At 36.6% G+C, this 15,760-nt stretch overlaps 1 protein-coding gene across 2 annotated transcripts in view; it reads right to left on the bottom strand.

Annotated features, from left to right (window-relative positions):
- The window catches only part of LOC141402504 (uncharacterized), a 104,334-nt gene that overhangs the window by 62,195 nt on the left and 26,379 nt on the right, over positions 1-15,760 (bottom strand). The gene's annotated exons all lie outside the window — the stretch shown is intronic.

The following is a 15,760-nucleotide window of genomic DNA, read 5'->3' as shown; positions in this document are numbered from 1 at the left end:
AACAAAATATTGTGTTTCATTTCGAACCCGTAACCATAAGTCTATGAACAGATACATCATTTTAAAGAAATAGAAATTGGAAGGCGACAACATTCTTTTGGAAATATCCAGCGTAAAATTTTAGGAGTCTGTGGGATAAGCATCATAAGCAGTCGGCCAAATTATTCCACTGACAGACCCAATTCACATAGTCTTCACGAATAACATCCACAAGGACGGCTTTCAAACTTAAATCAAGTTCCAATATCGACTATGGAAGGATTGTGGATTTTATTCGTACTATTCCTTTTAGGTATCCCGAAATCCAAAAGTCCTTATAAACGATGACGTTATAAGGGATTGCGACTGTGAATTGTTTTGATTAGGAGCAGAAGGTGTACTTACTTAATAATTTCAAAACGATTTAAACCATCTTCGAATTTAAACTAAGACTGGCAGAAATATTACAATATGCAAATTTAGAACCAATTGGTGGCGATAAGAGTTTTTTCTGCTTTCGGGTTATTTAATAAGTCCGGGAAGTATGCACCTGCCACTGAAAAAAAACTTGTGCCGTCGTAATTTCGAAGGCAGCATGTGGCAAAACATTTCAACACGATTCCAGAGCTGGTCCTAAACTGCACTTCTGCTAAAAAATTGAAAATTTGTGTGGGAGGTACGCGAAGAGGTGGACCGATATCGTCCATATTCGAACCTGTTCTATGCCTGAAAGAGATATTGCCATGTGGAAAATGTTGACAAAATTGATTGTTCACTCCATTTTAGCAAAGATTTTTGAAATCTTGTGGGGGAGGTATCGGAAGGAGTGGACGGATATGGTTCACCTTTGTAGTTAAGCGGTTACCCCCAGTCATGCAACTCAAACACCACATTTTTATTAACCTTTTTTTACTATCAATTCTTTTTTAAATATCTTTTTCATCTGAAAACACACATCGTAATCTACCTTAAATTTTTTGTTGAAAAATATTTCGTAGTTTTGTGACACGTAAACGCCTACGAAACACTCATTTGGGCGAAATCAGTTTCAGACAATTTGGAGTCGATTTAGCCATGTCCGTCCGACTGCCTTTCTTTCTGGTTAGTGCGCACGATAACTCTCGAAGGGAAAAATCAATTTTTTTCCAAATTTTGCATATCCTATTATTACTTCTTGATATAGATCGGATTCGAATATGGACTTTATCGGTGCACTCCTTCGGATACTGTCCCCTTTATGACAATATAATTTTTCAGCGGCAAGTCCATGCTTCCTAAAATCTACAAGAAACTCTGACGGCACGCTAAGTCGCGAGTTTATATTAACTGTGGCCAAAAATAGAAAGAGTCATCGTAGGTGCATCAATTTTGGTACATGTACTTATTGTTGACATACAATCTCGAGGACAAAAAACTGGGATGTTCGGTCCACGTTTTGATATAGCCCCCATAGAACCGTACCTCCCGATTTTCGGAAATTGCTGAAATTGGGTATTTACTCGTAGCCTTCGTTGGGGATATACAACTTCCCCCTTGAAATTTGTCGGTATATGTCCACGCCTTCATATAGCCCCTAAAGGACGGTACCTCCCGATTTTCGGTATTTTGAAAGTTTTAGTCTTATTTTCACTACGAGTTGGCTGAAAATTGGTACTTAGTCTTCGTCGGAGTTACAAAACTTTTCACCCGAAATTTGTCGGTATAGGTCCACGTCTTCATATAGCCCCCATAGAACGATACCTCCCGATTTTCGTTATTTTGTAGGTTATGATCTTAATATCACACCGAAATGGCTGAAATTTGGTGTTCAGCCTTCATATTTTTGGGGAATTATTGAACTCTTGTCTTCAAAAATGAGATTTTTCCTTTAAAAAATGCTTTTGGGCGATTAGTGGTCAAAAACGGCATTTTTTTGTAAAAAATCTAATGTTGACTTTGGCTGTTCACGATTTTTTTTAAATTTATATAAAGTCTCTCGTCTAAAAGCTAGATTAGTAGGTACTTAATAAGCCCACAAAAATATATGATGATCGGTCCATTCGTTTTCGAGCTTTAATGGACACCGCAAACCATTTATATAAAAAGGGGGTAACTCCCTAATGAGGTGGTCACTGAAAAAGAGAAATAACATGTTCGTCTGCAAACCTCTGCAGCTGGCACCTTTATACGCTTAAAGTACTCACTTTTCACAACTCAAACAGCAAAAAATATCGATATACACTTTTATACATTTGTTTCCCACTCCACTAAATTTCAAATTTGGTTCACAAAATCAATGTACTAAGCACTACAGACTTGGGTATCTGTAAACACCATATGATCACTATTTCTTTCTAAACAAAAGTAAATCCACGTTTATTACATCCAAAGCAACTGTAAAAATTTATTTTAGAATGATAAATTACTTTAAATATGAAAATATTAGAGCATAAAAAAGTTATTAATTTTACAAATTGTTATTGTTGTTAATATTATTGTTGTTTATATTATTAATATTATTAATTTTAGTAAAATAAGGACAAAATTGCATATATCCAATAATGATGTGGTTTGAACCTTCACATCGAAAAAACTACTTCACAAATCAGTACCATACTTCAAATTCTTTCAAATTGAAATGTTTACTATCAATTCTCATTAATAAATTTGTATTCCAATTTGTATTCGTGACACTGTGCGCACCAAATAAAATGGCCAATCCATAAGATAACTCTCGCAGGGAGTTTAGTTAGTTTAGTTTAGTCTGTCAATTCAGGTAGATACATACAAAACATTTTCCGAGAAAAAGTTGTTACGGTAGTTTTTTTTGTTTGACGAAACAGAAAATACCAGCTGATCGAACTTGAACTGCTAAAATAAGTAATTGTATATAAAATTCTCATGCAAAACACAACAAATTTTACGTGTACAACATCAACTTTATTTGTTTTCTTTTTTCGAGATACATCTACCTGTTTATGTACAGTTTGACATTTATATACCTCGCAGCGAATTCAAATGACAAATATGAATTTTGACAGCTAAAATCGAAATCATCCGATTTTGCTGGAGAACCTATAATTGGGCCATGGGCACACCTCAAACCAATTTGAGCCCCACTGTGCACCGCAGCGTGAAAGAAGACACGTGTCCCCGCATTTTCCTCATCAACTTCACATTCGCGGTTTATCGGGATCATATCTTCTAAAGCGTTATTAATTCGAAGGCAAAGTTGTAGCTCCTGTCATAAAAAACAAAACATTGTGAACACATACAGTGACTGTCACTAAAAATGATGCAACCTGATATAAAAAATGTAAACGAAAACGAGTTGAGATTTTTTAACAATTCAAAAAAACAATTTTGTAGGCCGATGAGTTTTCTTTAAGATGGCGTACAAAAATATTCCGTTTACAGTACCGTTATACTAAAATTTTACCGGAAAATAAAAAATGGACCTTTTTAATGTGAGCATTAAAAATGATGTACCACAATAATCGATTAATAATTTCCATTTTTTTCGCTTTTTATGCTTGTTTCCCTATCGTTTTCAGTAGTTTTGTCAATGATTCCGATAGAAAAAATGATATTCTTGACGTACTATTGGCATGTTTGTAATTAATTTTTCTAGTTTTTGAAGTTATTTTCCAGAAATTGACCATGAAAAACCATTAAAGGTTATATCCAGAGTATGTACAAACAACCTAATGATATATGGAAAGTCCTGTATTAGCAAGGCTTGCCCTATATTATACTAGTCTCTGATAGAGGTAAAAATCGTGGCAGATAACAAAATTTTTGACACTTTTCTTTGAAAATAGTTTTCAGAAATACAGTCGGACCTCGATTATCCGTGATGGTCGGGACCGGAAGCATTACGGATAATCGATTTTCCCGGATAATGGAGGCAATGCTTTTATGCAGTTTTTGAACATATTTTTAAGTAAAAATGGCATAATATTGTACAATAATATGAACATCTGCAATTTTTATATAATTTGTTACGGTAATCCACCAAATTTTAGAAGGACACATAATAGGTGTGTTCGTTTACTCAACAATTTGTACAAATTCGTACAAGTCCAGTAACTTCTTGCAATCGACTAAGCTCTTTTGCATTGTACTGTAGAGTAAACGAACAACATCCAGTAACAATTTGTACAAATTTTGAGTAAACGAACACACATAGTATCATCATCATCAGATTCATATGAGTTGACTTTGTCCCATGGTTTTTGTGATACCATAAATACACATATTGTGTAATGCGGCAGAATTTCCAGTTTTCGTTTTTTACCTTTTGTTTGCTTAATCAAATTAATTGGAAAATGTGTTTTTACACCCGGGTAATGAAGTTTATAACGAAAAATAGAAGAAATGGAATAAGTCCAACATTTCTTTTCTATCACGGATAATGGAGGTTCCCGGATAATCGATTCACGGATAATCGAGGTTCAACTGTATTATTAACAATGTTTTGACCATGTTTGCTTTTATAAAAACAAAAATTTCAACATCTTTTATTGCCATTCAAGCCCAAACAATAATACTTCTTACGAAGCGTTTTGATAGCGACAGTTTAATTATTTAAACGCAGGTGTGCGCTGGCTTCTAAAAAAAAAGTAAAATGTCGATTTTACGCCAGATATACTGATTTTCATCCGAACTAAGAATTTTATACCACGCAATGTCCGCAAAAATACGACATTGACTGAAAAACCCCGCACCAAAAAATAATTGGAGTGCTTCTATGAATATCGTCGAATGGGTGTGGAATTTTTTGTTTTTATAAAAGCAGACATGGTCAAGACATTGTTAACAATGTTTCTAAAAACTATTTTTAAAGAAAAGTGCAAAAACCTAGACATAGAACAAGTCCTGATTTTTTCCTCCATTAGGGCAATGCCGTTAAAGACTAGTCCAATATGGGTTAAGAATGGCTGATACAGGACTTTCCATATATCATTAAATTGTTTGTACTTACTCTAGAGTCTAGACATAACCCTTAATGATTTTTCATAGTAATTTTTTGGAAAATAGCTTTAAAAACCAGACATTTCTAGCCAATTTACCTACAAAGGGACATTAATTACAACAGGAACATCATTTTTCTATCGGAATCAATGACAAAACTACTGAAAACGATAGGGGACCAATTATTCGCCCATTCTGATTACTAAAATGGCAGAAAAAGCGAAATATTTGGAAATTATTAATCGATTATTGGGTGCATCATTTTTAATGCTCACTTCAAAAATGCCCATTTTATATTTGCAGGCAAAATTTTAGTAGATCAACGTTTCCTTTTTTATTTCAGGTTGCATCATTTTCAGTGACAGTCACTGCAGGTGGCTTGTTTGGCAGTTTCAAATGGCAGTTCTTATCGATTTCCGACTGTCCAACAACAAAACCAAAATATACGTGATGACCGATCAAATCTAGTTTGGAACATTTGACGATTTTCAAAATTTTAATGATGATACGGCGATTTCCGATCAAAAACTGTCGGCAAAGCTGGTACTGGCCGGTAATAGGAGCGTTTACCTTATTTATAACTGTATTTTTTTAATTTTAGGATAATTATCTCAGATGTTGGGACATCTCGAAACAATTGTCCTAATAGAAAGAATCCAATGATTGTGGCTATCCGACAAAATTGAGATAGGTAGTTAACGTATAAATTATAGAAGAAAGGGCAACACTATGTATTTAGTAAGCATCAAAATTATCATCAACTCTCCAACCATTCTCATTTACACAAAAAAAAAATCAAAACAAAAAAGGTATGGAAAAGATATCTTTTCCTTCATGTGACGCCTGTGACGCCTGAAAACAAATGAGTTGACGAGAGATTGGAGAATACAAACTCTACTCTACTATTGTCACCATCATCAACAACGAAACAAGTGAACAATGAAATCGAAGTGCAAAAAGCACACGTTTTGCAACAAAAATAAAGCTAAATGCTAATATAAGCCCTGTTCCTTTACGTGCAAGAATCTTCAAGTTTTGCAACTTTTTACTCGAAAAGCGTTCCTTTACTTCTGACACCACACAATTCATATGAGAGCAGTTCACAACTTTTGCTACTTTTGCCGGTTTTACCATTTTCAAAAGTAAAGGAACAGACCAATAATGGATAAGGTGAGCAAAACAAAAAATAAAAAAGTCACACTTACTCTGCTAGTACTCTACACAACTCACATGAACAAGTGCACCTACCTACAGATGTACATATGTATATATGTATGTACATAAATATGAATGTATGAAATATGTAGCCTCATAGAAATAAAACATACATACAGTCAGTCAGATGTGATATGTACGAATTGTTGTCGTTGTTGTGTGATATGCACAACGAATGTAGTCATCATAAATAGCAATAGCCACTCAGTCACTCATTCAGTTAGTCAACCAGCCAGCCAGTTAAACAAGCAAATAGCTACATACATACATTCGTACATACATGCAAATGTAGCTTCTCACTCATCCAGTTGAATTATAAAATTGCATTTTGGTTTGTTACAAAGCCCCTATCGTTTAATTCTGGTGGGGGTGACAGAGGGTTTGGCATATTGTAGCTATGCACAACAACAGTATTTGTTGTCGTCACCAATGAAAACAACAGCAACAATTGCAATTGCAAATACATAGTTACCACTGTGAATAATATTCATTTTTATGTAGAAATGTTATGCACATTGACAGCTGACTACTTGGCTAGCTGTTTGAATAACTGCCGGTGAGAGCATAAACTGAGAAAAAATACGCTAAATGACATTAAGCTAAAATCGAAAAAGACAGGTACGGCAGCAACAAGCGTGTTTAATATTCGTATGCATATTAGGGAGGAATTGGTGAAAATAATATTTCTGTCTTAACCCCTCTAATGAGGTGGATATACAAACCCCTCAAAATTTGGTTCAATAGTCAGTCAATGTGGGTAACTTTTTTGTTTATAAAACAATTAATATAGTCGAACCTGTATTATCCTCCATTATCCGTGAAAGGAAAACACAGCATTTTTTGTTCATTTTGCACCGACTAACCTTGAAAATCTAATGATCAGTGGTTATAATTAAATAGATCAAATTTCAATGGACGAAAACAATGCACAAATGAATTACAAAGTTTAGAACAGTTTTAATCTTTTAAATTTCACAATAAATTCATAGTTGCTCTTATTTATAAATATTAGGAAGAACCGATATTTTTATGAAAAACGGGGATGAAAAATGAAAAAAGTACTAAAATGCTACCTTTTTCATTGAAAAGGTACTTTATTTATTATTTTTTAAGGGAAAAAAATAAAAAAAATATTCAGTAAAAAAAACTACAAAATGGAATATATTTTTATTCCGTACTGGAGGGCATAATTAACTTAGTCATTCCGTTTACTTACTTACTTACTTAGTTGGCCCATTACAGAACATTTGTTCCATAGACCGAACTAAGAAAAGATCTCCATTCCTCTCTGTTTTTCGCTTGACTTTTTGGAATACCGCGCCTTTTCATTTCTTCATCCACTTGTATGCTCCATCGAAGCTTAGGCCTGCTGATTCTGCGTGCACCGCCATGTGGCATGTATTCATACGCCTTTTTAGCGGGTTCATCATCGCTCATTCTTATGATATGGCCTAGCCAACGCAATCGTTGCATCTCGATACGTTTAACTATATTCATGTCTTTGTATAGCTGATATAGCTCGTGGTTCATACGACGTCGATATTCACCGTCAACGCAAATCGGCCCGTAGATCTTTCGAAGAATTTTCATTTTATTTATTTATTCAGTAATAAAGAAGCCTTGGTGGCTAATAATATATTACAAAGGTAAAATACGCCTGATACTTATATAATAATAAATTCATATTCATTAAATACAGAATAAAAATGATCTCAAAACACACCAAGCACTGCCTTATCTGCTTGCGCAAGTACCCATGCTTCGGGGCCATACATTAGCACGGGTAGTATCAGCGTTTTGTACAGTGTTATTTTTGTTTGACGAGGTGTGGCTTTGTTTTTAAATTGCTTACTTAGACCATAGTAGCATCTGTTGGCCAATACAATTCTTCTTCTTATTTCACAACTGATGTTTGTTGTGTTTATGGCAGTGCCGAGGTAGACGAAGTCTTTAACTACCTCAAAATTGTAGGTACCAACTTCCACAGTTGGTCCGAGCTCTATGGACGCTTTGCGCGTCGACACCATCAATTTGGTCTTTTCGCCGTTTACCGCCAGATCCACTTTAGCAGATTCTGCTTCGACCTTCCTAAAGGTATCAGTTACTGCCTTTACTGATCGTCCCATGTCATCGGCATAGGCAAGTAACATGTGGCTATTGGTGTAAATTGTGCCATTTCTTTTGACATTTGCATCTCGTATTACCTTTTCCAACAAAATGTTGAAAAGATCACACGAAAGGCTGTCTTATTGTCTGAAACCTCTTTTGGTACAAAATTCTTCGGAGAGGTTCTTTCCAATTTTAACTGAGGACCTAGTATCAGTTAAAGTCATCTTACAAAGCCGGATGAGCTTTGCGGGGATACCAAATTCAGCCATTGCGTGGAATACCTTTGATCGGAGGGGACTGTCGAATGCTGCTTTATAATCGACAAAAAGGTGAAATGTGTCGATCTGCATCTCTTGGGTCTTCTCTAGGATTTGTCGCTGGGTAAATATCTGGTCAATGGTGGAATTGCCAGGTCTAAAGCCACATTGGTATGGTCCAATTATTTCGTTGACCATTGGCTTTAGTCGTTCGCACAATATCCCTGACACTATCTTATAGGCAATAGGGAGAAGACTTATGCCCCTATAGTTGGAGCATACAGTCTTATCTCCTTTCTTGTGGACGGGACATAGGATGCTCAGGTTCCAATCGTCGGGTACGCGTTCTTCCTGCCAGATGGTGCTAACTAGCTGATGCATACACCTTATCAGCGCGTCGCCTCCGATTTTAAACAGCTCGGCTGGTAAGCCATCGGCTCCTGCTGCCTTATTATTCTTCAGCCGGTTGATTGCTGTTCTTACCTCATCTTGGCCGGGCGGTATACATTCTATACCATCTTCTGGGATTGGATCTGTGGTATCATCGTCTTCGCTACTATTGGATACAAGCAGATTGGAGAAATGTTCCTTTCATATCCTGAGCACGCTATCTGTATCTGTTACCAGATTACCTTGCTGGTCTCTACAGGAGGATGTGCCTGTACCAAAGCCATCTGTTTGATGTTTCACTCTTTGGTAGAATTTTCGGACTTTATTCTGGCTCCTGTACATCTCGATTTTTTCACACTCCCGCTTTTCCATTTCTCTCTTTTTCTTGCGGAAAAGACGTTTCTCTTCTCTCCTTTTCTCCCGATATCTCTCTCGCGCGCTACGCGTTGCTACTGATTGTAAAGTAGCTCTATATGCCGCATTTTTCTCTTCGGTAGCAGCACGACACTCCTGGTCATACCATGAATTCCTTTGTGGAGGTCTCTGGAATCCAAGTATGGATTTTGCGGCTATTTGCACGGAGTGGGCAATATGTTGCCATTGTGTTGTTATGTTATCGGGACAAGGAGTGCTCGCGTTAAGCAATTGGGCTAGTTGAGTGGAATATGCTGTGGCTATCTGTTGTGTTTGCAGCCTATCGATGTCCAACTTCCGCGTTGTGTCTGTTCGTGTTTTATTTGCAACGTTTAGACGGGTACGTACCTTTGCTGCAAAAAGGTAGTGGTCCGAATCAATGTTTGCGCCTCGGAACGATCGTACATCCAACACGCTGGATGAATGTCTTCCATCTATCACAACATGATCAATTTGGTTTCTTGTTTTCTGATCTGGAGACAGCCATGTGCCCTTATGAATATCGAAATGATTAAATCTGGTACTGCTAACTACCAGGTTTTTTGCAGCTGCAAAGTCTATCAGCCTCATACCATTGTCAGATGTTTCACTGTGGAGACTGAATTTCCCGATTGTTGGGCCAAAGATATTCTCCTTTCCAATTTTGGCATTAAAATCGCCTAGAATGATTTTAATGTCATGGGCACGGCAACGGTCATATGTTTCTTCTAAGCGCTCGTAAAATATATCTTTGGTCTGTTCGTCCTTTTCTTCAGTGGGAGCATGAGCGCAAATAAAGCTGATGTTGAAGAATTTAGCTTTTATTCGAATTGCAGCAAGTCTTTCATTCACTGGGGTGAAGCTGGATACCAGATGTTTTAGTCTCCGACTAACTACGAATCCGCAGCCAAACTCATGCTTTACGTCATGGCAGCTATAATACAGTGCGTCACCTTTAGGTGTTGTTGTGACGCCTTTCCCAATCCATCGTATTTCCTGTATGGCAGTAATATCGGCCTTGTACTTTTCAAGTACGTCTGCCAATGCGAAGACTGCACCTTCTCTATAAAGAGTGCGAACATTCCAGGTGCAGATTCGCAGATCATGGTCCTTAAAACGTTTGCGGGGTTCGTCACCTTTAGAGGGGTTTGTTTTTCTTTTCTTTCGTTTTTACATAGTATGATGTTTTTTCTAGGGGAGGGTTACTAACCCGACGCCCAAACCCAAGTTTTTAACGTTCTTATGGGTGAACGCGCGGCACATGTTAGCTCACTACCTTTAACGGGTGTTAAAGGCAGTTCCCCAGGTGACACCACGGGGAGGTCAGTGTCCACTTGAGATGAAAGAGGGACCAAGATAAATCCTGGGCTTTGCCATGTTAAAGCCGGTCAAGACCATTGCTTGGTATCATTCATCCCCTACGTCACCCCATTCCGTTTGTAACACATCGAAATATTTATCGGAGACCCTATAAAGTATATAAACAGGTCCGTCCGCCTGTTGAATTCAAGGTACGGCTCTCAATATTTAATATGTAGCTCCTGCCAGATGGTGCTAACTAGCTGATGCATACACCTTATCAGCGCGTCGCCTCCGATTTTAAACAGCTCGGCTGGTAAGCCATCGGCTCCTGCTGCCTTATTATTCTTCAGCCGGTTGATTGCTGTTCTTACCTCATCTTGGCCGGGCGGTATACATTCTATACCATCTTCTGGGATTGGATCTGTGGTATCATCGTCTTCGCTAATATTGGATACAAGCAGATTGGAGAAATGTTCCTTTCATATCCTGAGCACGCTATCTGTATCTGTTACCAGATTACCTTGCTGGTCTCTACAGGAGGATGTGCCTGTACCAAAGCCATCTGTTTGATGTTTCACTCAATATTTAATATGTAGCTTTTTTATTTGGTACAGAAACTTCAATTACTCCTATGAAGTTTGGTATTGAAAATGGGTTCTATCGGTTCAAGTTTTGAAATAGCTCCCATACAACGGTACCTCCCGATTTTCGGTATTTTGAAGGTTTGAGCCACATTATCAGACCAACATTTTTGAAATTTGGTATTTAGTGCACTGTGGGTATAGGTCAGCGTCGCCCAAGAATTTCCATCAATGTTTTTAGTATGTGTGTATGTGCATGAGTGGCTTGAATGGCAACAAAGGGTGTTGAAATTTTTGTTTTTATAAAAGCAAACATGGTCAAAACATTGTAAAGAATATTTCCGAAAACTATTTTCAAAGAAAAGTGCCAAAAATTTTGTTATCTGCCCCGATTTTTATCTCTATCAGGGCAACGCCATTAAAGACTAGTATAATATAGCGCAAGCCTGGCCTTTCCATACATCATTAGGTTGTTTGTACATACTCTGGATATAACCTTTAATGATTTTTCATGGTCAATTTCTGGAAAATAACTTCAAAATCTAGAAATTTCTAGCCAAATTGCCTACAAAGGGACATTAATTACAATCATGCCAATATTACGTCAAGAATATCATTTTTTCTATCGGAATCATTGACAAAACTACTGAAAACGATAGGGAACCAATGATTCCACCATTCTGATTACTAAAATTGCAAAAAGCGAAAAATTTGGAAATTATTAATCGATTATCATTTTTATCACTCATTTTTAATGCTCACATTAAAAAGGTCAATTTTTTATTTTCCGGTAAAATTTTAGTATAACAGTACTGCAAACGGAATATTTTTGTACGCCATCTTAAAGAAAACTCTTCGGCCCAAATTGTTTTTTTAAAAAATCTCAACTCGTTTTCAAGTTATCAACGTTTACAATTTTTATTTCAGGTTGCATCATTTTTAGTGACAGTCACTGTATGTGTTCACAATGTTTTGTTTTTTATGGCAAGAGCTACAACTTTGCGTTCGAATTAATAACAGTTTAGAAGATATGATCCCGATAAACCGCGAATGTGCAGTTGATGAGGAAAATGCAGGGACGTGTCTTCTTTCACGCTACGGTGAACAGTGGGGCTCAAATTGGTCTGAGGTGTGCCATTGGATTTCGGGACACCGGGAAACTTTTTAGATATGGTCTATTGAACAAGACTTATCAAAAATATACACATACAAATCTTGTTGTTTTATAGGACTGTAACGCTAATACTCGTATAATTACTTTAAAGCACATTTTTGTCCTGAATATTAAATTTTCCCGCATTTTGCGATGTCTGATTATGTTTAATTTTCCGTGACTCAAAAAATTCCAAGAATCCTTTGTAAAAGTCACAGTTACTTGTGGACTAATTTAAAATGTAGTTGGTTTTTCTGCTAAAATTTACTTTTGTTAACACAAAAATTCTGTTTTACATCACAAAACGGTCTAATTTTATGATAGAATAACCGAAAAAACTTCGCTAATCTGATCGCCCTAAGCACAATAAACAAGTGATCCAAGGCTATAGTCGGGTCGGGGACGACTATGTGATACCCTACACCACTACCCCTGTTCATAAGCTTTTGACTAATAAAATTCAAAATATTAAAATTGGGATAGCTTAGCGCCTTTGCTCTGAATGTCTTCATTAACACAGGTAAATTTTTTTGAAACGCATTTAAGTGCATCGACAGTACAACCCAAATAAAAAATGAAAAAGTGGGATGTATGCGAACCATCAATAGGCATCTTTCTCTGTTAGACCCCCATCAACCCCCAAAATTTCGTGAGGATCCGATCAAAATTTCGTAGTGTGATTGCACAAAAATGGAAAAAGGGATGCATTACCGACTATTGCAATATCTCTGTTGTTTGACCACCTATGACAACCTACTTCACATCGTTGTAAAGGTGATATTTTCTACTTCCCTTGCCAGGTTTTGCTATCGATATACCTCCTACAGAAGGGAGATATTAACTGTGAAATAAAACGTTGGCCTTTTTTCCAAATATTTTTTTTCACATTCCGACCCCTGAATAATATCCGACCATTATCAAAAATTAAAAACGATTTTTCTTTGTGGGACCCCCAATAACACCCAAAATTTCGTGATCCAATTAAAATTGCGACCTGTAGCGTGATTTCCAAAAAAGTGGAAAAATGGGATGTATTACCGACTATTGCGATATCTCCGTTATTTGGATACCTACGCCAACCTGCTTTACATCATTGTTAAGATGGGATCTTCTACTTTCATAGCCAGGCTTTGCTTTTGGAAAGTCCCCAACCAAAGCTGTGATATTCGTCATTATAATTAAAATCGCAAAAATGAAAAATTTGGGTTTTATTTGCGACTATTGTGATATCTTCGTTGTTTGATCACCTACAAGAACCTACTTTACATCATTAGAAAGGTGATATTTTCTACTTTTATTGTCAGGCCTTGCTTTTGGTATACTCCGTATCGAAGCTGAGATATTTGCTTTGGAAAAAAACGTTGTCTTTTTATCCACATAAGTTTTTTTGCCGATTCCGACCCCTATATATTATCCGACCATCACCAAAATCAATAGGCTTCTTCCCCTCCGGGACCCCCATCAACCTCCAAAATTTCGTGACGATCCGATCAAAACCAACTTATAATACCCTCCCCACATAGTGGTGTAGGGTATAAAAAGTAAAAGAACAGAGCGTAATTATGTGTACAGTACCAGTTTACTTAATAGCTCTTAAACGCATTTAACATGTTTTATAAAACATGCATCATTTAAGTTGTCAATTCCATACACAATCTCTCAAATAAATGACGTAAACTCCCAAAACACCTGTTTTAAGTGCAAGTATAAAATGCGTTTTACTGGCACAAATTGTCCTGCAAAAAATAGCAAGTTATAATTGAAGAACTCTAAAAATGTTGTGCGATAAGATTTTAGCTGTGTTCCAGAACCAAAAAGTTTTTACGATTTTTACGACTTTTACACATTTTACACGAAAACCCGTTCCCGTACACAAAAAAGTTGTAAAATATTCACTTCTCTTTGAACAAAAATGGCGCTGAATGACGCTCTCTTTAAAAACTTTTTACTCGACAAATTTGAGCGTGTAAAAAATAGTAACATGAATGCCGGCGTCTGATTGGCTGTTACGCCGACTTTGACATTTGTTCCAGCTTTTTTGACGTTTTTTCCATTTTTGCGTTCCCGAACTTTTTGAAAAAACTTTTGTGTGACAACAATTTTGCTCTCTTTCTCTCTTTTACGAGTTTTACTATTAAAAAGTACGGGAACAAAGCTTTTGTAACAAATGTTGTCAAACATCAAGTAAACAGACAGAGCTAATATCACATTGCATTGCTTAAATTAGATTGCAATAATTTGCTGCTACCTATTCCATCATTCGTAATCCACATTATAGCTTCTTTATTGGTGTCATATTCTCACTTTTCAATGGGTATCATCTCTAATAAGAGATATACTAGAGATGCTCATTAGAGAGTAACAACTCGATAAACAGGTGAGTCAAATTATTACTACCATTCAATGCAGTTGATCTTTATCTAGTTAATAACAAGAGAATGTAGATTCTACATTGTAGAATATTTCGCGAGTGTTGTTGCTGCTGTTGGACTTAGTTTCATCGTCAAGGCCACATGTGCTGAGTGTGTTTGTATTTGCAAGCCCTACAACACAGAATTACTTTTTAGCAAAAATAAAAAACAGAACAACGCAACAAATAGAATCAATCGTTCATTCGTTGCTTGCTTGTTGTGCTTGCTATACGCCAAAGTAAAGAAGAAATTCGTACCTTCTTACTGAGTTATGTTCTGTTCTTCGTGTTCTTATTTCATATTGTTACGTATGTGTGTGTTGTTATTGTTTTTTGTAGCACACATGAAATACTCATACACATGCACCACTAGCCAGCCATAGGACAAAGAAAGGCAGGAGGCGACAGATGAAAAGAACAACAGAAGAATATTATACAAATAGCAACAACACAATGATATAGCAGAGCACAACAAAGGCACTGGTGGCGAAGAAACCCAGCAAGCATTTTCTATCGCCAATTACCCGAAGTAGTCACTCCCGGGCGATAGAAACACACATCCGCGATATCGCATTCTAATTGATGTAGGCACACCGTTCGGGAAGAAATGAACCACGCATTCGTTTCCCCATAAAAATATCGCCATCGTGACTCTCGACTCTGGACTAAAGCGATTCTTTCAAAGACAACGCATGAGACACATTTATGAGGAAACGAGTGCGTGGTTCATTTCTTCCCGAACGGTGTGCCTACATCAATTAGAATGCGATATCGCGGATGTGTGTTTCTATCGCCCGGGAGTGACTGCTTCGGGTAATGGGCGATAGAAAATGCTTGTTGGATATGGTACCTTTAGGCGACAAATAAGGACATTGTTTGAAAGATATTGCATATTTTCCCATAAAATAGTGGCAATGACCAATAAATAAATAAATAAATAAATAAATAAATAAATAAATAAATAAATAAATAAATAAATAAATAAATAAATAAATAAATAAATAAATAAATAAATAAA

Source organism: Musca autumnalis, unplaced genomic scaffold, assembly GCF_047663935.1.
Source record: "Musca autumnalis isolate F117 unplaced genomic scaffold, ASM4766393v1 scaffold_4, whole genome shotgun sequence".
NCBI classification, from domain to species: Eukaryota; Metazoa; Arthropoda; class Insecta; order Diptera; family Muscidae; genus Musca; species Musca autumnalis.
Note: the sequence above shows the minus strand (reverse complement) of the source record. Positions and strands in the feature narration are given on the sequence as shown.